Genomic DNA, 23730 nt, shown 5'->3' on the forward strand with positions numbered 1-23730 from the left:
ATCAACTTCGTGACTTCATGCAGCCACCATTTCGTTACTCAAAGGAGTTCTTGGTGGATGCTTCTGGCTCTACAGAGATCTTGGAGAGTCCGTTGATGTTGATTCAGGTGAGCAAAACATTCAGGCTAACTCTGGCCTCTTCGTCTTCCGGCCAAACCGAATATCTATGTCTGATTATCTACAAATTGCTACATGACCGTGTACGTTCTACAAGTGGTTCTATGTAAAGTAAAAAATAGATAAATGGGAAAATCGTCCAAAACGTCCCTCACATTTTGTAAAATAATTTTTTTCGTCCCTCACTTTTAAAAGTGTAATTTTATGTCCCTTACATATTCACATCGGTCAAATTTAGTCCCTAACTAGGTTTCCGATCATTTTTTGGCCGAAATCCATCATGTGCAAGGCACGTGATCATTTTTTAAGGGTAAATTTGTCAAATTATATTTTACATAATCTAATCTATAGTCCTCCATATTTTATAAAATAAATTTTTCGTCCCTCACATTTTATAAAATGATTTTTTTATCCCTCACATTTCACAAAATGAATTTCTCCATCCCTCACATTTCAAAAAATGAATTTTTCATTTCTCACTAATTATGTGTGTGAATACATTTTTTTAAAACAAATGCATAAGTCTATTTGATTTTGCTTAATAATAATAGTATAAACACATGTATGTAATTGGGCCCAACTTGTGGGCTATTTTCTCTTTTTGTATGATTATGACTAATATTTATCAATAGAACCTTAATTTGCATATTCTTATTGTATTTTGACCGAAAATAGCTTTATTGGCCAACTTGACAATGAATGCAAGATTTTTTACTAGCTAATACCAGATGAAATCAAATGATCACGTATAATATATGGTATTCGTATTGTTAAGTGAAATCAAATAGACACATGCATATATTTAAGCTATTCGTATTATTAAGTAAAATCAAATAGACATATACATGTGTTTAAACAAAATGTATTCACACACATATTTTTTTTTTTAGGGTTTCCCTCAGACACATAATTAGTGAGGGATGGAAATATTCATTTTTTGAAATGTGAGGGATGGAGAAATTCATTTTGTGAAATGTGAGGGATAAAAAAATCATTTTATAAAATGTGAGGGACGAAAAAATTTGTTTTATAAAATGTGGAGGACTATAGATTAGATTATGTAAAATATAATTTGACAAATTTACCCTTCAAAAATGATCACGTGCCTTGCACGTGATGGATTCCGGCCAAAAAATGATCGGAAACCTAGTTAGGGACTAAATTTGACCGATGTAAATATGTAAGGGACATAAAATTACACTTTTAAAAGTGAGGGACGAAAAAAGTCATTTTACAAAATGTGAGAGACGTTTTGGACGATTTTCCCTAGATAAAAAGCACACCTGATTGCAGTGACTGACCCAGACATACTCTAAAAATGTGTGAGCATATTATAGCATCCACCCTTTTGTGCTTTTTCATAAATATTCAATTAGTCCCTCTATGATTTTACATCTATTTACATAATCCCTTTGTAGTTGTATAAGTGGATAGACCTTCATTCTATTTAGTATTTAAATGAGGATAATACTGCCATTTCAATTAACAACATCACTAAGATCTTTTGCGTCAAATTTTCATTTTATAAAAAATGACAAAGTGGTTAATTTGTAGATATTTTGAAACTTAAAGGACTTATATGATAACATAAGAGACATGGGGGATAAAAATAATTTATACTTTAAAATAGTGGTAGTTAAATAGTCAAGGAAACAATCCAAATATGTGGAGCTATAGCGTTTTATTTTTTGGGTAAATTACTTTTTATCCCTCCATGCTTTGATGTTTTACCACATAATCACTTATGGTTAAAAAACTTATCTATAACCCCCTTGTGGTCTAGATTAATGTGTTGCTATTAGTTTTGCCATTAAAACTAATGGTCAATAAAAAAAAAGTTAAAGTCAAACTAATAAATTGACAAATTCATTATTTCACTACTTTTTTCTCATTTTTCTTTTTTTTTTCTCTCTTTTTTTTTGGGGAATAGAATCTTTGAAAACCTATATTTTTGCCCACAAAATATCAATTTTCTTCAAATACGAAAGAGACGGAAGGGAAATAAAAATAAATAAATAAGAAACAAAAAAGATGGAAGGAAAATATAAAACAAACAAATAAGAAAAAAAATACCAAATTTTTTTTGACTACAAATATCATTATAGGTTTTTAAACCAAATTCTTAATGGTATTTTCTAGTTCTTATTTATCTATTTTTTTCATTTCAATTCTTTGAACCAAATACGGACGATGACATTTTAATCCAAATATAAGGGGTTTACATATAGGTTTAAAACCATAGAGATATATGTGATAAAGCACCAAACTAAGGGGATAAAAAGGAATTCACCCTTATTTTTTTCATTCGGACAAAAAACTCCACTGACCACTGTATCATGAAATTTTATACTTTAGTCATTCAAATTTTTTCTTAATTCCAAAATGGTACTAAACTCACAAAATCAGTATACTAGTGGCTATTCTGTGTAATTTGCTGTTAATCCTAATAGAATTAGCAGCACTATTTCTAGTCTTGTTATGTGAATTTTAAGTACATAAAGTTATCAGTAAAATGAACTTCTCACAATATTGAGCAATTTTCACTTGAAAGCTCCAATTATAAATTACAAAATTCCTATTTATTTACAAACTTTACCAGAAGGCTTTTTTGTTGTCATTTTGGTTTTTTGGGGTCAAAATTCAGGTGACCCGCTTAAGCTGTGGTGGACTTGTCCTTGCTATTCGCATAAACCATACAATTAGTGATGCAATTGGCTTGGTCCAGTTTCTGAATGCTGTAAGCCAAATATCCAAAGATCCATCGTCAGCACCTTCTCCATTACCTGTGTGGCAAAGATGGCTCTTAAGTGCAAGAAATCCACCATATGTCACGTGTGCATAATGAGTTCGAGGTGGAGAAAAACAGTAATAGCTGCACTGAGCCTACAACATTGGACTCCCCTCTCAACCTTGTACGCAAAAGCTTCTTTTTTGGAGCACAAGAGACAAAAGCGATCAAGAAATATCTTCCACCAAACATTCCTTATGCGTCAAAATTTGATTTGGTAACTGCATTTGTATGGAGATCAAGAACAATAGCCTTACAATTGGATCCTGAAGAAATCGTTACTCTTACCTATGCAGTCAATGTTCGTGGTAAAAATAAACCAAAGTTGCCTAGTGGTTATTATGGCAATGGATTCGTCTCTCCTGCTGCAGTCTCAAAGGTCAACCAATTGTGCAACAATTCATTTGTCTATGCATTAGAGCTAGTGAAGAAAGCAAAACATCAAGTTACTGAGGGCTTCATCAAATCGGCCATTGACTATAGTGTTTTGCATGGAAAACCAGGGTATTCTACGTTGTTGAAGGATTGGATTGTTTCGGATGCATCAAGAGCTGGAATTGACAAGGTAGATTTTGGCTGGGGAAAGCCAATTTATGGTGGAACCATGGATGGAGGGCCAACTTTTAATATGACAGTTTATTTGCAATTTCGAAATAACCAAGGGGATGATGGTTTGGTGGTGCCAGTGTGCTTGCCTGTTGCAGCCATGGAGAATTTTCAGAAGGAGATGGAGAAAATGATCAAGGGGCCAATGGACGAGTGCAACAAATTTTGGCATCCTAGGATTATATCTATGCTTTAAAGCAATGATAAAATCATCATGTGGGGACTTTTTGGAAATTATATGTCTACTTGGCTTTTCTTGAAAATTTTGACTTTTATTTTCTTATATTAAGCTTCTATTATTTTCTTTTTCTTTTTGGTTTTCGTTAGCGACAATAAAATTCTTATAATAAAGTGAAACAAAATTTACTGATACCACGGGTAGGTGAAGAATTACTATCAATCCTTTTAAATATAACCAAAAATTCATTGAGACCAACTTGTGTACACCAAAGTGGAATATTCCTTGCCACGCTCAAGAATATTACGAGTACATATAAAGATATTTTATGACTAATTTCTATTACAACTTTGACTATCAAAATTTAACAAGCCTAGTTGGATGTCATATATACAAAATTTGATATTCAAATTCAAATTCAAATGATATGGTATTTATCCAATCCTATTTGTATATACATTAACACTGTAGGAAAAATTAATCTTTATAGTTTACCTTTAATAACTTCAATAAATATAAGATTTTCCTTCCACAAATATGTAGCGTATTTACATGCACAACTATAGTCTTTTATTTGTTAGCCTAAGGACATGCCTATAATATTCATTTTCTTTTATTTGTTTTCATCACAATTTTCTTCAAAATTGAGAACTTTAGCTACAAAATTTGTTTTCATTACAACTTTAGGATCTTCAGTGCATTCCCCAACTTTAGGACCTACAATTCTTTCTAGACAAATTCAAGCTAACTGACGGGCATTTTACATACGTGCAAGCTAAAAAATACCGAATTACACCCGTTCACTGCAAGTATACAGATCAACTAGTAGTTTAGGGTATATATCGGGTCGATCCCACAAGGAAGAGTGAACAATTACCGGTATTACTAAAGCTTCTCTATTATTTAGACTATCAATAAATTATAACAAATTTAACCTACTGAAATTATACAAAATGACAAATAAAAGCTCCTTAGGTTGTGGTATCCCTAACTACTCATGCAAGTGTTATATTTGGATCATTGAATACTACATCTAGGCTAATTATGGTGTAATTTCCTTATGCATTTGAATCCTACTTTCGTAGTGAATCAATTATACTTATAACTAATCCATACCTATTCTCATGGTTATGAAATTAGCTACAAGTTCATTTCTTCAGTGAAATTACATGAAATGAATCACTAAAACCACATAGATGCACCTCTACTTTCGTGAGTGTACTACCTATGTTTAGCACTTCTTGAACTAATGTTAAATCTCAATTTTCATTGCAGAAATAACACCTTAGATAATCACAATTAATGGTACCAGATTAATCATGATTTAAAAAGCCAAAGTACTAAATAACTTGCTCAAATCGTAGCAGTCAAATAACCAAACAATTAACACTAACAATCATAGAAAGTTCAACCAAACCCAAGGTATAAACTTTAGAAACACATAATGAACACAAAATCCAGAACTTGTATATTAACTAAACTTGGAATCAAATACAAAAGATAAAGAGTTTGGAAGGAATACAACCCTTGTCACATGAGCTTTCTTCCTTGCCTTCTTCATCCTCCATCTTCATCCTAATCTAGATAATAAACAAGAATGGAAAAGCTACACTACTCTATACTAAGCTAAACTAACACTAGGGAGATGAAAGAGCTACATTTCTGCAGCTTCAAGCTTTCTCCCGTAGCTCACTCTCTATTTTTCTGCTATGAACTCCCCTCTCCTCTTTTTGGAATGAATTTGGCTCTTTTATGATGAAAAGGTGGTCAAGAAATGAGGATTACATCTCCCTTTTACAGCTGGGAATGTTTCTCACATGTCTAGCATCCAATGTGAGTTGGTGGAGGTGAAATTGAGTTTTACGCGTACAGCGCAGCCTTTTCTGACCACAATCCGGCCAGTGATCCGAGCTGCTACAGTACCTCGGATCCGTATGGATCCGAGCTCGGTTCCACTAACCCAGAATCAACCGAGGGTTCGGATGAATAGTGGATCCGAGTGTGGATCACTTGCTCTGTTTTTGGCCCAACTTCAACCAATCTTTTCTTGATGTTAGAGGCTGAACCAGCTCATGTCTAAAACATGAAAGTTGTAGCCTTTTGAGTTATCTTTCTAATGCATCAAGAATCACCTCATTTGGATCTGTGTAGGCTGAGATATGACTGAAATACCCTTGCCTGCTCATTGCCCTGTTCCAGCTTCGACCAGTAGAAATTTGCTATTGTAATTCGGCATTTTGACCTGGAAAACCTTCAAACTGGATTTAGATGTCTTCACCAAAGTTGTAGATCTATCTCTTATCTTCAAATGAGTTCAAGAATCATCCCTATCCGATCATTGTAACTCAAGTTATAGCCGAAATACGAAAATGTATCAAAACTGTCAAAATACACAAAATCCCACTAAAAAGTGATAAAAACCTCATTTAATCATTTAAAAGCATTTTTCACCAATTATAGCCAAAATGATTCATTTTCTTCCAATAATATAACTAAAGTGACTAAAAATAATATAAAATATCATACAATTATTACGTAAATTAGTCACTTATCACTAACTTCGCTCGTAAGTTTACCTTTTTGGAATTTACGTATGATGCCTCAATAGTCCCCTTCAAGAATTAATAGCCGTCCAAATCTAAATATCTTTTGCCAAAGTGAGTTATTTCATGTCGCAGTTGTGACGACCCCACCTCCTCCTAGGGCATACCCTAGAAGTTAGCGGATCACCTGCCTGACTCTCGCTAAGACTTATTAATTTCACATTAACTTCAGAGATAACATTTTAATAAACTATTATTAATCTTACATTAATTTCAGAGATAACATTTTGGTGTACCAAAACCACACAACTAAATCTTTTACAATCCCAGGTTTAATACAAAGCCTAAACCGTAATAGGATACTAGAAAATTTACAATCATAAAAGGCTTCACGTTCACACCCTAAGTTTCCTCGTTCGTTTCCCGACTACCAACACCTGTAAGGAAAACAAAACTACAAGGTTGAACTAAAGCTCAGTGAGGTTCAAAAGTGTATAACCAATCATATTACAAAAACATTTATTAAACATAACTAATCAGGTAAGCAATTCAATAAGGTAAACATTTAATTAAAAGGATACAAGCTCCTTCAGGGAGTCATTTCAATGTCACTACACACTCCGCCACAATCACCCCCTTATATCCTTCAAAACAATAAACAATCCCTTATATTCATTAATCAGTTCAATAATCTCCACACTTCAGGGTAATACTCGAGTATACCATTCAGTTGCTCAAGGTAGCTAACCTGGTCGATCAAGTCCTTTACTGGCCCGACTAGATCAACTAACCAAGGCTTAGGGCCCAATTCGGCCGATGTGATAAAGTACAGAATGGCCTACAATCATTCATGCACAATCCAATCAATAATTACTTCGATATACATTTCAGTTCATTTAGGCAATAGCGGTAAAGTACGCTCTAGCCTTTTATCAGTAATTCAAAACCAAGTAAAATTTTATATCATTCATTTAAATCACTTCATTTACCAATGCACAAGTAATCTTTCAAATAAACAAGTACAAACACTTTAGAACACTCACCAAGTTTCCAAATAAATCACTCTTGAGTCTCGGGTTTGTTTCTTGGCTCACAGTTACTTCCTGAGACAATTTCATAATTCAAAGTAATTATATAATTTGTAGATATTCACTTATTATTTATTACCCTATTATTTGATCGATTAAAGTCAAGTTTGACTTTAAAATACAAAATATAATATATTTACTATTTTTTTACATTTTATTTCAAAATGTATTAACTTTATTATTTTAAACTAAGAATTATACATTTTTCCCAGGTTTGTATCTTTATATAATATTTAAATCAGGAATATATCTTTCTCAATTCAATATTGATTAATTACAGCTTATAGACGCTCTGTTTGTTCCCTTTTTTAATCAACTAAACTCTAGGTTGTTTGTAAATTAAGTTTTGTTTCACGCTACCAGCCTCCCTTAGGTTCTAGGGCCTTTAAAATGTTCTTGAAGACATGATTAAGTGATTAGCAACCGTCTTATGTATCTAATTATAATAAATTGCCTTAAGGTTTCCAAAATAATATAAGAGTTCACTTCATTACTATGTTAGCTGTTAAATCAAGTTCTAGCAATATACTTCATAATTTTCATCAATATTTCATCTTCTACTTGGTAAAATATTAATCACTCAGTATTTACCCCGTCCCTGCTGAAGTTGAATCAAATAACATGTACTATTAACACATAAACCCAACAAAACAACAATAAGTTCCGTTTTTAGATAAATGTAACTTCCTAGCAATGTACACAGTCCAGCATTCATTGTTTCCCTTAAATCCTTCCTTTCAATTTTATGTTCCAACTAGATAGACAAATCATGTTTATTAAGCCATAAGATAGCCTTAGTCAGATCGTAGAAAATTTTGCACCAAACTTAAAAGAGAAGCTGATCAAGACTTTTCCCCCTCAGCCATGATGTACTTCAGCATTCTAATTCACAGCTTCCTCCTCATTTGCTTTAGTTTAACTCTATTCACGGTGCTAAATGTAGTTACTAATCACAAGGCAACCTTAGTTCCACCTGTGGATGTTCACAGAGTTAGAAAAGGGAAGAAAAGCTGCTCCAAAAGCTGAGTTCCTTCCCTTTAGTATCATAGCAGTTTGCATCAGCTTCCTATTGCCAAATTTAGCTAAACTTCCTAAAGTCTTCTGATTTCCAAGGCATCTATCTATTAAGTTAAAAGATTAACATGTCATCCACGTATTCATTAGTAAGAGTTCCAGAATTAGCAACATTAAATTATACAGCCTGCTTCTTTCCTTCGGCCAAGCTACCTGCAATCAGTCAAATGCACTTGTCCTGCTATGTTCACTTTAGTTCCTACTTGTTTTGGTCTTGATTGTTGAGGTTTAAGGTCTATATGACATGTTACAACTTACTATGCAGGTTTTGAAACTAAGGGTTTATAGGGAACACTTAGCACTTCTACCTGTTCTACTCTGTCAAGGCTAACAAGTTCAGCAGACAGTCATTGTGTAGCTACCTTTTCTCCTTTTATTCCTCCTCAGTTTTCTACTCCAGATCATCGTACAGGGTATATTGATTTAACTACCCGGTATCCTAAGTAAAGTGTAGCAGTTTATGATCAAAATTTAGAAGGAAAGCTGAATGGAATCTCAGGTCTGCGCAAGACTGCTAAATCTGGTGCATAGCAGCCTGCACCAGATTACTTTCATGCACACAGTTCTAATTTTTACAAGCTTCTACAGTTAATCCTTCTTTATTACTTAAAGCGGACGTAATTCATACATTCCTAGCCATACAATTAGTACCTATCTCACGGTTAGAAGTCAGAACTTCCTCTTAGCAGACTATCGGTTCTAAACAAAATTTCTCCTGCAACAAAACTTAGTTTTTCTTGGCTAGATTCCAGCACAGACAACATGCAAATTCAAATATATCAGATGATTAAGAGGTTGTATACAATTTTTCCATCGTTCACGGACTAAAATTCGAACATCAGTTTTCAGTTTCTTCCAAATCTGTCCAACAGTTTATCTCCTTCAAACAGAATTTCACCTTAGCTAAGAGTCCATTTCTTGACTAAATTCTCATGCAGCTCGCATATTAATCTATTTATACCGAATGGACAGAAGATTATTGCAGGTTCTTACCTCTTCTCCTAAGGTTTGATACCGCAGGCTGTTCAAATTTTCTGGTCCTAATTCCTCAAGTCTTAACTCCAATTCCTTCTGCTTCCTTGCAGCACCTTCCTTATCTTTGGTTGTTTGGTGATAAAGCTAGCTATGCTCTTGCTCTCACTTCCTCACTCTCTCTGTTTTTCTCTCGATGTTAGCTTGATAAAGAGAGGGACTGCAGTTTTGTTTTGCTCCCAGCCACCGCCCCAAATTTAACAGTTAGTTTTCTCTTTTCCTACTCGGTCATCGCTTGGATTTGGCAGATCATTGGCTGTGAAATTTTCCTTTGGTTTCTCTCAATCACCGCCCAAACTAGACTCCTATTTACTTCCTCAATTCCACCGCTTAGGTTTAGTAGTTTTGATGGCCATTTTCAATTGATTGTCCTTCAGCCACCGCCCAAGTTTCCTTGCAAATAATGTACCTTACTTCCTTAGGCCGCATGATAGTTTAACCAAAATTCCAAGGTTGGTTTAGTCTTTCAATTTTAGTTCATTTATTTGCCATGAGTCCGTAATTTTATTGATAGAGTGTTAATTATTAGTAATTTTATTATTAATTTTTCTTTTTATCCTTACCAAATATTATTTTAATTGTTAACATATACTTATATTTAGTATTTGGATCTAATTTCAGGAAGTGAAGCAGAAAAGTGCTAAAAGGGAGACTTTCTTGAGAAAAATACTACACACGTGGGAAGCTTCCAAAAGATCTACAACCCTGGCTCCACAATTTTGCTACAACGGAGCCCTTTCCTTTGCTGACTAGGAGTTTTACTATCAATAGGACACGAAAAAACAAGGAATAGGGGATAGTAGCTTTACCTTTTGTTTTCTTTTCCTGATTAGAGAGGAACTAACGAGGAGAAGGCCAGTGATTGTTTGAGATTAGATGGCTTTGTACGTACTTTTCCTTCGTTCCCTTTTTTGTTCCCCATTACTCTCGACTGGAGCAAAATTTCAAATTCTCTTTGACTATTCGAAAAAAGGATACCTTTGAAATCAATTAAATCGCGTGGAAATTTTCTCATGAGGCGTGGCTAAACTCTTCATCTAGTCAAGGATCAACGCGACGACGCAGTCCCGAATATCTATGAAATTGAATTAGTTTTCATGCATTCCTTAACTTGTTAATATTTGCACGTTTTCTATTTGAAATTCTATGAGATTATTATTGTTGATTGGATGTTAAGGGCCCAATATTCATGGTGACTTGTTAATCTCTTGCCAATTTAATCAACTAAATCCGTAATTGTTTAATCGATTAATGTTAGTGGCAACTAACGTTTATACACACTAGGGGAGCGTGCAATCTGATTCAAATAACCCTCATAGCGTGTTATTGATTGGGGTTAGGTTTTTCTAATTTTTAATGCAATTAGAAAATTAATTCCTACGGTCGTACTTAGGAGTGTTTTCTAGTTAGAGGTAATCAATGGTCGTACCTTGATTATTAATAAACTAAGAAAAAATTAGCTGTCAGAACTCGTTGGCGACTATAACTAACTTATTAATAAATTAAGTGAACCCTCCTTGCATCAATGATCGGATGAGTAGACTGTGTCTGCGAAATTGTATCCTTGGTTAGAATTTATCTATTTTTGATTTAATTCCTGTTTACATTCGTATTAGTTAATTATTTGTTTTTAGTTGAGTTGTTTAATTGCTCTTATTTTTATTTCGACAAAATCCCCCATTGCTAATTGGAATTTCAAAAAGACAAATAGCCCAGTCCCTGAGGAGACGACCTTACTTGCCCTTTATACAAATCAATAATTCCTTGTGAATAAGCAAGCCCATTCTGGTATATCGGATTAAACAAACTCTTCGGGAACAGGGTGAATCAAGTAACCCATTGCACATCCAGAGTCCCTGCTCTAGTACTTAGAATCAGGTTTTGATTACTTTAATTGGCAACTAGGTTTATTTTTATTATTGCACAGGCATCGGCAATTTGTCAATTTTTGGCGCCGTTGCCGAGGACTGGCATTAATTATTTGTTTCTTTTTAAGTTCATTTTTGTTTTAATTTTCTGGTACTTTTCTAGTTTATGTGTCGTTCTTCTAGTACAGGCGAATTAATTTTCGACCCTGAAGTAGAGAAGACCGTGCGTAGAACGAGGAAAGAGACCAGACAACTCAGAGAGAAGCAGTCCAATGTTGCACTTCAAAGACTTGATCCAGAGGTTGAGTCGACAAATTTGCGTGGTGATAATTTGAGTGATTCAAACCAAGAAAAGTCACTATGGAGAATGCACAAACACTAAGAGAGTTGGCTACTCCTGATTTAAATCAACAGCCCTTATGCATTACTTTTCCGCATTTAAATGATAACACATCTTTCGAGTTAAAATTTGGCCTAATTCATCTTTTACCATCTTTTTATGGTTTACCAGGTGAGGAGCCTCATAAGCACTTGCAAGAGTTTGACGTTGTCTGTAATAGTATGAAGCCCCCGAGAATTACCGAAGAACAGATAAAAATGAGGGCATTCCCCCTTCACTTTCAAGAACTCCATAAAAGATTGGTTATACTATCTACCGCCAGATAGTATCACCATTTGGGAGCAGTTGAAGAAAATATTCTTGGAAAAATATTTTCCTGCTTCCCGAGCTGCAAGTCTGAGAAAGGAGATCTGCGGTATCAAACAACATTCAGGCGAGTCTCTGTATGAGTATTGGGAGAGGTTCAAAAAGATATGTATCAAATGCCCTTAGCACTAAATAAGTGATCAACTGCTCATCCAATATTTCTATGAGGGGCTACTCTTTAGGAATAGAAGCATAATCGATGCTGCAAGTGGAGTAGCGTTGGTGAACAAGACTCCTCGAGAAGCATGGGAGTTGATTGAAGGGATGATTGAGAATTCACAGCAGTTTAGTTCAAGAGAGGATGTCCCAACGCGTAAGGTGAATGCGGTAAAAACATCCTCTATCTAACAGCAACTCTCTGAATTGATGTCCTTCGTGCGACAACTAGCTGTGATAAATACCCCACAAACCAAAGTATGTGGGATATGCATTGCCTTGGGTCATTCTACATAGATGTGTCCGCTAGTTCAAGAAGAAAATGCAGAACAAGTAAACATGGCTGGTTACGCGCCCGCGCCAAGAAAGCAATATGACTCATATTCAAATACATACAACCCTGGTTGGAGGGATCATCCCAACCTCAGCTATGGGGGGAATAGGCAGTCTAATTTTGTGCCAAATAGACAACAAGGGTACCAGCAGCTGTATCAATCTCGACCACCACCTCCTCCGCCGAGCGCCAATCCATCTTTGGAAGATATGATGAAACAATTGATGGCCAGTACTGCATAATATCAACAAAAGACGAATTCCGAACTGCAGAACATAAGGAATCAAATGAGCCAGATGCAATCAATGCAAAATCAGATGAATCAAATGGCCATAACGATCAACTGTTTGGAGTCCCAAGTTCAAGGGAAGTTGCCATCTTAATCTAAATTGAATCTGAAAAATGTAAGCGCAATGACCTTGAGGAGTGGGAAAGAAATCCAAGGACCCGAACCCATGATTCTTAAGGAGAAGGATGAGGAACGAATTGAGAAAGAACTTGAAGAGGAATGCAAATGCAACAAAGATCTAGAGGTACTCCCGGACCCAATCATTACAATTAAGACTAACCTACCTCCCTTTCTTAATAGTTTGGAGAAACCAAAAAAGTAAGACAAGAAGAAAGAGATCCTGGAGATCTTTCGCAAGGTGAAAAATTAACATTCCTCTGTTGGATCCGATTAAACAAGTACTCAAATACGTAAAGTTTCTGAGGGACTTGTGTGTCAACCGAAGGCGGTTGAAAAGAGATGAACGAATTATAGTGGGAGAAAACGTGTCAGCAATTCTACAAAGAAAGCTACCACCGAAGTGCGGAGACCCAGGTATATTTACTATTCCCTATAGGGTAGGTAATACCTTGATTGGAAATGCCATGTTAGACCTAAGAGTCTCGATTAATGTCATGCTAAAGTTTATATATACTTCTCTGCACTTAGACCCTTTAAAGGAAACTGGGATAATAATCCAACTAACTGACTGCATCAATGCGTACCCTGATGGGTTGATTGAAGATGTTTTGGTCAAAATTAATGAATTAGTTTTCCCAACTGATTTTTATGTACTTGACATGGATGATGAACACCCCCTCAACCCATCATGCTTACTGTTAGGTAGACGCTTTTTGAGTATAGCCCGGACAAAAATTGATGTTAATAAGGATACCCTATCTATGGAATATGATGGCGAGATTGTTCATTTTAACATCATTGAGACCATGAAACATCCTTCAGATTCAAATTTCATCTCTGTTTTCTTTGTAAGTGTTATTAACCCTGCGATACAGGAGGTTTTTGAAACTAATGGCAAGGATGAGTTAGAAGTCGCCTTGACTAAGTACTTCGAGTTAGAGACGACCTCTGGGGTAGAGTTGAGTGAAGAAGTAAAATGTGTGATTGGAGCATTGCAATCGTTGCCAACCACGAAATCAAGGTATGACCTCGCGCCCATTTTCATATCTAAATCTCACCAAAGGTTACTTCCATCTGTGGTGCAGGCTCCTGTATTGGAATTGAAACCCCCCACCGAAACATCTGAAGTATGCATACTTGGGTGAGGAGGGGACACTCCCAGTGATCATCTCCGCGGGTTTATCAAAAGTTCAAGAAGACAAACTAATTCGGGTTCTTAGGGAACATAAACAGGCGATAGGGTGGACCATCGCCGATATCAAGGGAATTAGCCCCGCGGTGTGTATGCATCGGATTCGATTCGAGAAGGGTGCTAAATTCGTGCGGCAAGTTCAAAGGAGACTAAATCCCCTCATGATTGAGGTCGTAAAAAAAGAGATTCTGAAACTACTGGTTGTGGGGATCATATTCGTAATATCAGACAGCTCATAGGTGAGTTCGGTACAAGTGGTCCCGAAAAAAGCAGGGGTGACGGTGGAATCAAATCAAGAGGACAAACTCGTGCCAGTTCGAAAGCCCACCGGGTGGCAGCAGTGTATCGACTATAGAAAATTAAACGCCGTCACAAAAAAGGACCATTTCCCCCTTCCTTTCATTGATCGGATGGTAGAGCGATTAGCATGTCGAGTTTACTATTATTTTTTGGATGAATTTTCAGGTTATTTTCAAATTGCTACCGCACTCGAGAACCAGGAGAAGACCACCTTCACGTGCCCGTTTGGAGTGTTTGCATACAGACGAATGCCATTCGGATTGTGCAATGTACCTGCTACCTTCCAAAGATGCATGGTAAGCATTTTTTCAGAGTATGTTGAGAAGATTATTGAGGTTTTCATGGACAATTTCAGCGTGTATGGTGAAAGTTTTGATAACTATCTAGATAATCTGAAATTAATCTTAGTAAGGAGTATAGAAATTAATCTGGTGCTTAATTGGAAAAAATGCTATTTTATGGTCGAACACGGGATAATTTTGGGGCATGTAGTATCGTCTAGGGGTATTGAGATTGATAAGGCGAAAATAGACGTTATATCTATTTTGTCTTACCCCGTGAGTGTGCGGGAAGTGCGTTCCTTCTTAGGTCATGCAGATTTCTATCGAAAATTCATCAAAGATTTCTCGAAATTTGGACCACTTTTGTTCCAACTTTTGCAAAAAATGGTGCCCTTCGCATTCAATGAAGCATGTAAGGGGGCATTCGATAGGTTGAAGGAGCTATTGACCTCGCCACCTATTATCCAACCCCCAGACTGGAACCTATCATTTGAGATCATATGCGACGCCAGCGATTATGCAGTGGGCGCAGTGCTAGATCAAAGAGTGGGAAGAGCAGCCCATGCTATTTACTACGCGTCCCGAGTCTTGAACGGAGCTCAACTAAACTATTCAACTAACGAGAAGGAGCTTTTGGAGATTGTTTTTGCTTTAGAGAAGTTCCGGTCATATTTACTAGGTGCTAAAGTTATTGTCTTTTCCGATCATGTAGCGTTGCGGTATTTGCTGATCAAGAAAGAGGCAAAATCGTGACTAATAAGGTGGATATTATTATTACAAGAGTTCGACCTAGAGATCAGAGATAAGAAAGGGGCAGAAAATCTGGTAGCAGATCACTTGAGTCGAATACAAGTCATCGAAGACGACCTCCCGCTGAGAGAAACTTTCCCCGCTAAGCATTTATTTTCTGTTAATTTATCTCTGCCTTGATATGCGGATATTGTTAACTTTATAGTCACTGACAAGTTCCCTACAGGATGGCCTAAAACGAAGAGGGACAAATTGAGGAGTGACGCGAAGTACTACATTTGGGATGATCCTTACCTCTAGAAGCGTGGCACCGACCAAGTTATCAGAAGATGTGTAGGTGAGAATGAATTCCACTCAATATTAACCTATTATCACTCTTTTGCATGTGAAAGTCACTTCGGACCAAAGAGAATGGCTCGTAAAGTATTGGAGAGTGGTTTCTATTGGTCGACCATTTTCAAAGACGCCTACTCATTTTGTAAGTCCGGTGATAAGTGTCAACGAGTAGGTAGTCTTTCTCGTACGGATCAAATGACTCAAATCCCAATGATTTTTATTGAAATTTTTGACATTTGGGGTATCGACTTTATGGGTCATTTTTCTTCGTCGTTTGATTTTTTGTATATGTTGCTTGTAGTAGACTATGTTTTAAAATGGGTGGAAGCAAAGGTCACCTGTATTAATGATTCCAAAGTGGTTGCAGAATTCGTCAAGTCTAACATTTTTGTTCGCTTTGGGATGCCGCGGGCGATTGTAAGTGATCGGGGTAGCCATTTTTGCAACAAGACGATCGTAGCAGTTTTTAGGAGATACGGTGTCTTGCATAAAGTCTCCACATCCTACTATCCTCAAACAAACGGTCAGGCGGAAATATCGAACCGAGAGATCAAGTCGATTTTAGAGAAAATGGTCCGGCCCGATAGGAAGGATTGGAGTATGCGACTAGAGGATGCCTTATGGGCATATAGGACAGTGTACAAGACACCTATTGGCATGTTCCCTTATCGGTTGGTAAATGGGAATCCATGTCACCTCCCAATTGAGTTTGAGCATAGAGCATTTTGGTGGTCAAACAGTGCAATATGGACATTGAGGAGGGTGGAACTGAAAGGAAATTGCAGTTTCAAGAGTTGGAAGAAATTCGAAATGAAGCATACGAAAATGCTATGATATATAAGGAGAAAAATAAGATCTTTCATGACCAACAAATCTCTAAGAAGACATTCGTTTGCGGGCAAAAAGTTCTACGGTACCACTTGAAATTGAAGCTATTTCTAGGTAAATTACGTTCTCGTTGGATCGGTTCTTTTGTTGTGACTAATGTCTTTCATTATGGTGCAGTGGAGATCCAAAGTTTGAAAATGGAGAAGAAATTTGTGGTGAATGGTCACCATCTCAAGCCGTATTATGAAGGGTTTCCAGTTGAACAAGTGGAGATGATGCAACTGGAAGACCCGCCTTGATTAGTTTAAACAAATTCTAGACTACGTCTAACCAAAAATTGTTAAAGAGAGGCGCTTTTTGAGAGGCAACCCAAACATTGGTTTTGTTGTTCAATTCTTTCAATTTGTTGTTTTTCACTTGGGTAATAGTCGATCTTAATATTTTCCTCCACTATGACTAGGATAGGTGATCTTGGCCTGCCTACAGAAGAAGGGCACGCGTTACCCTTGTAAGCCCTATCCTCATGGTCAGTAGACTTTTGCAAAACATGGTGTGCCCACGCCATGTTGGTAAAACCTTAATATCTCGCGGCGTTGGCAAGAAGTGGAATCATGGCATGCCCATGCAAGGAGGGCACGCGTTAAATTGCAAAAAGTGACTTCCAAGGTCAGTATACTTTTCCCAATCTTGGCGTGCCCATACCATGTTTGACAACTCAAGATCCTAAAAAATATTAATTGAAATTTAAAAATATTTCCCGTTCAACTCAGAATTTCAATTTTCAAATACCAAATTTTAAATTCTAACTTCAGAAAAAAAAAGCCCAAAAACTCTTTTTTTTTCTTTCCTTTTTCTTTCTTCTTTTCTTTCTTTCCTTTCTTTCTTTCTTTCCATTTTCTTCCCCGCTCCCTCTGCTTCTCCTTTTCCTTCTTTTCTTTTGGCCGCAACTCCTCCATCACACGTCGCCGTTGCTACCACTTCCCAACCCACCATTCCCGCCTCTGATCCCTCACACGACCGTTCTTCCTCTAGGAGGCGAGCTCGCCTTGGGAGGCAAAGGGGCGTCCATATTTCTGAACCCTCGCATTTTGGGGGTAACTTGACTTTCACCAGGGCCACCGACAAGCAGCGATATGCTGTTTGTTATGAACGGCAGATTATCCCCTGCCAATTTCTGGACCTCGCCACTATGGGTCTTCTGAACATTAGGGTTGACTTTGACCGCTTGATCAAGGTCATTGGGTAGCGTCCCTATGCTTATATTGTTGACTGTCCAGCCTTTGCTGAGTTGGTTAGGGAGTTTTATGCCACATTCGAGTTCGACCTTCCCGCCGGTTATACAGTCTCTACCTCCAACGTCATCCGTTTTCGGTTAATGGGCCAAGAGTTCCATCACTCCATTACTGATTTTAACCTCACCTTTGGTTTTATTGATCGAGGCTATACCGACTCTCGTAAATACGTCGAGAGTGCTTGTGACTACGTGGAGCCCTTCTTCTCCCGCTATGGATATGTTTAGGAGGATATATCCGTAGACCGTACTAGTTACGACCCTCATCAGTCTAAGAGCTCATATTTGAAGGACCCGGCATCTCGCTACATCCAGCGTTTCTTGGCCTACAGTTTCTCGGGTAGGCGAGATAGTTCGGGCATTTTGTCTAAACCAGAATTTTTCTTTATTTGGTGCATGTATAACAATATTAAGGTTAATTTGAGGTGCTGGCTCGCTTCTCAATTCAAATCTGTTTTGACCAAAAAGAAGCGCCCCCTAATTCTCGAGTCATATATTGCCCATTTGGCTGTTAATCTACGTTTGCTTGATCTTTCTAACCATGATTTGCATATTACCTGTCAAATGGAGCCCTTAGACATCCCTTGCTTAGAAAAAATGGACTTGGTCAGGGAAAGTGACAACAGGTGGGATATTACTCCCCCGGGACCGACTCGCGTCCCTTCTCGACACTCTTCTGCCCGTTCCTCCTCTACTGGCGCTGATTCGGGCCCGTCTACCTTTACTCCACCTCCACCACCCCCAGGGGCCGATGACTGGAACCAACTCCGGGCACAAGTTCAAAATCTGGAGGCTCGGATGATCAACATTGATGCCAATGTCGCCAATATCTATGAGTAGGTGGTCCTAAGGCGGTGAACAGTTGAGTAACTGGGCTCTTTCATCTAAAAATGTCAGAGTTCACGTCAAAAGACTTGAATGGCTTGGGACTAATAACTTATTCGTTCAAGATAAATAAATAAATAAATAAAGAGAAAAATAGAAAAAGAGAAAACAGCAAAAAAGAAGAAAAGAAACAGATGTGAAAAATATGTAAGATTGTGATCATGTTGGCCTGCCGATCCTTGGTTTTCAATGTTGAGATTTTGGTTGCCAGTTGGGCTAATTGCTGACTGTTGCTAGTTTAATATTTTGCTTTCCTAGACAAGTTAGACATGAATTGGACGATTCTGTGATTTTAGGAGCTAACCGAGAGGATTATGTCTTGACACTTAGCCACTGAACCTTGATTTTGGTTTAAGCACATCTTGGCAATAGATGACGTGAGGTCTGGCCATTGATTGAGTTTAGTTGTTCTCATGCTTGAGGACAAGCATGATGTAGGTGTGGGGGGAATTGATAGGGTGCTAATTGTTACTAATTTTATTGTTAATTTTCCTCTTTGTCCTTGCCAAATATTGTTTTAATTGTTAACATATACTTATATTTGGTATTTGGACCTAATTTCAGGAAGTGGAGCAGAAAAGTGCAAAAAGGGAGACCTTCTTGAGAAAAATACTATACACATGGGAAGCTTCCAAAAGATCTACAACCCTGGCTCCACAATTGTGCTACAACGGAGCCCTTTCCTTTGCTGACTAGGAGTTTTACTATCAATAGGAAATGAAAAAACAAGGAATAGGGGATAGTAGCTTTACCTTTTGTTTTCTTTTCCTGATTAGAGAGGAACTAACGAGGAGAAGGCCAGTGATTGTTTGAGATTAGACGGCTTTGTACGCACTTTTCTTTCGTTCCCCTTTTTATTCCCCATTACTCTCGACTGGAGCAAAATTTCAAATTTTTCTGTGACTATTCAAAAAAAGGATGCCTTTGAAATCAATTAAATCGTCTGGAATTTTTCTCATGAGGCGTGGCTAAACTCTTCATCTAGTCAAGGATCAACGCGACAACGCAATCCCGAATATCAGTGAGATCGAATTAGTTTTCATGCATTCCTTAACTTGTTAATATTTGCACGTTTTCTATTTGAATTTCTATGAGATTATTATTGTTGATTGGATGTCAAGGGCCCGATATTCATGATGACTTGTTAATCTCTTGCCAATTTAATCAAATAAATGCGTAATTGTTTAATCGATTAATGTCAGTGGCAACTAACGTTTATACACACTAGGGGAGCGTGCAATCTGATTCAAATAACCCTCGTAGCGTGTTATTGATTGGGGTTAGGTTTTTGTAATTCTTAATGCAATTAGGAAATTAATTCCTACGGTCGTTCCTAGGAATGTTTTCTAGTTAGGAGTAATCAATGGTCGTACCTTAATTATCAATAAATTAAAGAAAAGCTAGTCGTCAGAACTCGTTGGCGACTACAACTAACTTATTAATAAATTAAGTGAACCCCCCTTGCATCAATGATCGGATGAGTGGACTGTGTCTGCGAAGTTGTATCCTTGGCTAGAATTTGTCTATTATTGATTTAATTCCTGTCTACATTCGTATTAGTTAATTGTTTGTTTTTGGTTGAGTTGTTTAATTGCTCTTATTTTTATTTCGACAAAATCCCCCGTTGCCAATTGGAATTTCAAAGAGACAAATACCTTAGTCCCTGAGGAGACGACCTTACTTGCCCTTTATACAAATCAATAATTCCTTGTGAATAAGCAAGCCCATTCTGGTATATCAGATTAAGTAAACTCTTCGGGAACAGGGTAAATCAAGTAACCCATTGCACATCTAGAGTCCCTGCTCCTGTACTTAGAATCGGATTTTGATTACTTTAATTGGCAACTAGGTTTATTTTTATTATTGCACAGACATCGACAACCTGTTATTTATTGTCTCACGCATTAACTCAAAATGTCATTTGTTCTAATTTGTATGTACCTTGAAAAATTTTCCTTATATTGATCCAGTAGATTTTCACACATTTGGCTTTAAGGAAAATTGACTAGTCATGTAACTTATTCAACTATATAATGAATTCAAATGACACAATTTTGCAATATGCCTATCATATGTTTATTTGATTCCTAAAATTTTCTACACCATTCTATTATTTTACTTTTTGTTTTTATTTGTCTATTATTTCTATTATATATTTTTTTCTAAAATTTCAATTTTATAGAAATCCAATTATGCATTTAATTTAATCATTTATTTTCCCATATATAATGTTTCTAATAACAAATTAAATGTAATGAGATAAATTCGAAGTGTACACATAAATTTCCGGAGTTCTCACAGCAGTAGCCACAAAAACATGTTCAACTTGTTAGATCCTATTTATTCTTGTTCGTACATTTAGTGGGAAGTGAACAATTTACAGCAAAATTTGATGTCTTCATTAGACTTCCTTTAAACTCGAAAAAATGGCTCTGTTTGAATTAGACTATTTTTCATAAATAAGTTTTTTTAACTGAATTGTTACAATAACACACAAACAAAAATAGTTCCAAAAATATCTAATTCATATAAGATCTCAAAACAACTATAAAAAAAATACAAAAGAATAGGGTTAATTATAGTTTGTCCCCCAGAACATAACCCTTTACAACACTTTATCCCCCTTAAACTTTAAAATATACACTTTACCCCCTTATTGACTAGCCAAACGTTAAATGATAAATTCTCCATCCACAATTTTAATAAAATTCCATTAATGCCCCTACATAGTGGTTCTAAAATAATGTTATTCTTTTAATCAAAATATGAAACATCTTGTTAGAAAAAACACAAAGTTACATGATTTTAAAAATTTTAAAAATAAAAGATTTATAACACCAAAGAATCGAAAATTTATATTGTGGTGAAAAAGAATTTAAAAATTCCTAAAACTTTTGCATAAGTTTTCGATTGCTTGTCTTTCTTCCTTTAAAATGTAAACAGAATGGTTTTGATAATTTTCATTACCTTATAACTTTACAAGATTTTCATGAGTCAATAAGATACTATTTGGTATTTTTTTTTATACCGCATTCATAACTTACTTTGTATTTTGTTTGAATTCTACATTTTTTCAAAAATAAAACTTAAGATTCTCTAAATACATTTTTTTCAATACATTTTTATTTTTTATCATGCTCTTGTCTCATATAAAAAACATTAAAAAGTGCTACAATAAAAAATATAAGCAAATAATTTTCATTCTAAATGCACTAATTAATTTTATTTCATTTAAAATAAGTATTCCTATTGAAATTGAGATAAACACATTGAGTTGCTTAGACTTCTTTTTTTGTGGTTTATCTAATTCATTTTAGTGATAAAAGATCGAAATGCATAGTATAATTGTGTTTAAATACATTTAGCAACTATTAAAGAAATAGGTGTTTATTATGTTATAATTATTATGTATATTTAAGAATTAGCAAGGGATATTTTGGTCATGAAAATATAATTTCATCTTAACTCAGTCAAAAAGTTGACTTCAGGGGTAAAGTATATATATTTGAGGTTTAGTAGGGCAAAGTGTTACAATGGCTCGAGTTCAAGGGGCAAAGTGTAATTAACCCTACAAAAAAACCTACCACTATATTCTTCCACCCACTACCTATCACCACCGCAACTTCCCATCCCCGCTCCCTCTTCCCCTTCCTCCTCTTCTGTCCTCCTTCTCCATTTTCCTCCCCTCATTCCTTCTCCCTCCTCCTCCTCCCTCCCCTTCCCCCTCCAAGATCTCCTTGCTACCGGATCTCAGATTTGGTTAGGGGAAGGGAAGGGAGAGGAGGGGAGAAGGGATGAGGAGGAAAAAGGGAGGAAAGAAAGAGGAAGAGAATAAGAGAAGAAGGAGGAGAGAGGAGGGGGAATGGTGGTGGTGGAGGGTTATGGTGGGCGGTGATCGATGGTTTTTTTATTTTAAAAATTTTAATAAAATTTTAAATTTTAAAAACATGCTAACAAATAACAATATCAAAATCCTTTTATATATAATGTTGTAGTAAAATTTTTGAAAAACAGCGCAAAAGCACATAATCCATGTGAAGCCAATTCATATCTGTGGTTGTAGATAAGTTTTTTTTCCCCTTTTTTTTAAGGGATATCAATTTTTTTTTTTTTTTGATGAATGGAAGGATTGTAGACCCATTATATAGTAACAAATCTAGGCGTAGTGAAGCAATACGATTAGTTGACACCAAACTTTTAATAGATTTTGGAGGACAAACAAAGATAGCGATCGACAGTCCCACAGCATCAGTGGTATCAAGTTCATCCTCCTATCGATATGTATACTTTTTAGTTCTCTAATAACAAAGTGCCACCTTAGTCCTTAGTATTTTGAAGTCTTTCCTATGTGCTTTAGAACTTCACCTTCTAGAATCACAACCAGTTAATGGAAACAAACAGAAGTATTCAAGTTAGATTATTTTTTATCCTAACAAATTTAAAAGTGAGAATGGCTATGCATAGAGAATTTCGTCCTTTTTGCTAGTTGGGAATTTATGGTGTTTGTGGGGGGGGGGGGGGGGGGGAGCTTGACTAGTTTTATTGGTGTCGCTGCTGCTGTCATTTACTGTCGTTCCTTCCATAGTTGTAGATACACTAGTCACAGCGCATGGTTGGGTTCGGTGGAGGACAGAGTTGTGAGAGAAGTGCTTTTTTTTTTTTTTTTTTAATTTAGTTCCTCGACAGCAAGTTCAATTTTTTTTTTTTTTTTTTTTACAAGATAATTTCATCTGAATAAAGCTATATTAATGAATACAACAATAAAGCAGATGGAAGGAATTTCCTTCCTTCTAATTTGAAAAACCGAGAAAGAAAACATTTTGAAACTCCGAAATGCCTTGTGATAAACCTCTACAACCCCTGATTCAACTCGAAAAGAAATTTGAGATTTGTCACAAAAAATCTGAGAAATTTGAGATTTTCTTAACACCACCCTTCTTTCCCCCTCTTATATGGCGTGCCTAGGTC

General features: G+C 36.3%; 1 non-coding gene across 1 annotated transcript; it reads right to left on the minus strand.

Annotated features, from left to right (window-relative positions):
- Positions 1-12027: 12027 nt before the first annotated feature.
- On the minus strand, positions 12028-12134 carry LOC113752803. The gene has a single exon (XR_003464911.1). It is a non-coding gene; the product is annotated as a small nucleolar RNA R71 (small nucleolar RNA).
- Between the last annotated feature and the right edge of the window lie 11596 nt (positions 12135-23730).

This window comes from Coffea eugenioides, chromosome 1, assembly GCF_003713205.1.
Source record: "Coffea eugenioides isolate CCC68of chromosome 1, Ceug_1.0, whole genome shotgun sequence".
NCBI classification, from domain to species: domain Eukaryota; kingdom Viridiplantae; phylum Streptophyta; class Magnoliopsida; order Gentianales; family Rubiaceae; genus Coffea; species Coffea eugenioides.